Source organism: Chionomys nivalis, chromosome 10 (genome assembly GCF_950005125.1).
Source record: "Chionomys nivalis chromosome 10, mChiNiv1.1, whole genome shotgun sequence".
Classification (NCBI taxonomy): Eukaryota; Metazoa; Chordata; class Mammalia; order Rodentia; family Cricetidae; genus Chionomys; species Chionomys nivalis.
Genome location: NC_080095.1, coordinates 80,276,176 through 80,278,177, shown reverse-complemented (window position 1 = coordinate 80,278,177; position 2,002 = coordinate 80,276,176).

Sequence of the window (2,002 nt, the reverse complement as noted above, 5' to 3'; positions counted from 1 at the left end):
ATTTAAGCTTATGTCTCTGTATGTTCAAAAGTGAGGGTGAAGGCCGGCAACCTGGCTCCGCCCAGTAAGGCACTGCCACCAACCCCAACAGTCTGTCTTTCATCCCTAAGCCCCACAGGATGGAAGGTGAGAACTTACTCATGGAGTTGTCTTCTGACCCCCAGACACATCTGACCCCAGATGTGTACCCATACACACACACACATAATCATAAATTAATTTAATTAAAATTTAAAAAGAGTTAAGCTCATTGAGAAGCTAGGATTTTTCTTTAATCTGTTCTATGCCCCTTTCCTCCTCAAACTGTACATTTTGAATTTTTCCTTTCTCAATTTTCTGCTTTTCATTATAGCTCTGCATGAATGTGGCCACTAATAGTCACACAACACAGTCAACACTGGAAATGTCCACTGTAAGAGTTGCATCTCCCCAACTCTCCACTTCAGCCTCAGACCCGGGTAGAAAGCAGCCGCATTCTTTACCAAAATATCACAAGAGCAATCTTTGGGCTACACATTAACATTCTTCTCTGAAACCTCTTGCGCCAGGACCCCACTCCAATTAAATTAAATTACCCTCAATTAAATTACCCTCAGCTCCACTATCGGCCATGTTTTTGCTCCTATTGCCCATTAAGCCTGGATTAAAATGTCTAATTGTTTTTCTAGTCCAAAGTCCCCAAATGTTCCATATTCTTGTAAACAAAAGCATGACCAGGCCTACCACAGCAATGTTCCACTCCCAGGATCGACTTCTATCTTAGTCAGGGTTTCTACTTCTGTGAAGCGATTCCATGACCACAGCAACTCTTACAAAGGAAAACTAATTGAGGCTGGCGTACAGGTTCAGAGGTTTAGTCCATTATCATGGTGGGAAGCGTGGTGGCATGCAGGCAGTCATGGTGCTAGAAAAGAAACCAAGAGTTCTACATCTGGAATTGCAGGCAAGCGGAAAAGAGAGTGACCCTGGGCCTGCCTTGAGTCTCTGAGACCTCAGAGCCACCTCCAGTAACACACTTCCTCCAACAAGGCCACGGGTCCTAACAGTACCACTCCTTTTGGGATTATGTGGGTCATTTTCATTCAAACTACCACACAACTTAGTAACTACAGGTTGGACACACCATACTAAGTGATACAGAAACGAGTTTCAAAGACTAGAGCATCCCAGCAGACTCCCGCCAATAGAGGAATGTTTACTAGCAATAGGGGGGAAGATCTATTTATTCATTGCATTGTGTTGGGGGAGGGGCTTGCATGCACCCAGGTGTACAGGTGTCTGCATCCGTGTGCTACACACAGGCCGGAGCATGGCTTTTGGTGTCTTCCTCCATTTCTCTCCATGTTACTGCTTTGAGACAGGAGCCATCTCTGAGTCTGCAGGTTGCCCCTTCAGCTAGGATGGAGTGAGGGAGTTTCCAGGATCTACCTGTCTGCGCCCACAGTGGAGTTACAGGCACACACAAAGCCATATTTGCCTTTTTATATGAGTTCTGGAGATTTGAAGTCTGATGCTCTTGCTTGCATGGCCGACGCTTTTATCCATTGATCCATTTCTTCATCCCAAACGTTGGGGTATTAGGAGGCAGCTAAACTTTAGTTTTATGATGATAAAAGGTGATAAAAGGAATTGATTCTTGAAGGTTTGTGAAACATTAAAAGCCTTTGAATTGTATATTCCAGAAGGATCATCTTTTGGCATGTGATTTAAGTTTTGATTCAAAGAAAGATGGATTATTTTTTTATTGGACATCCAGATTTGAGTTTGAATTTCTTTCCTGGAGGGGATGATTAATTCAAACATTAAACAGTATTTGGTAGGATCTTACCTCTCTCTTTTCTATGTATAACAGTCGGAAAAATGTCTGCCAAACAAGCAGCATGCCAGGATGTGAAGAGGGTCGCAGCATTTGCCGTTTGTCTGTCTGCAGAGGACCATTGTCCATGCCAAGTCTGTTAGTGAATTTGGGAGGAGGCTGGGCAGTGGCGGCACATGCCTTTAA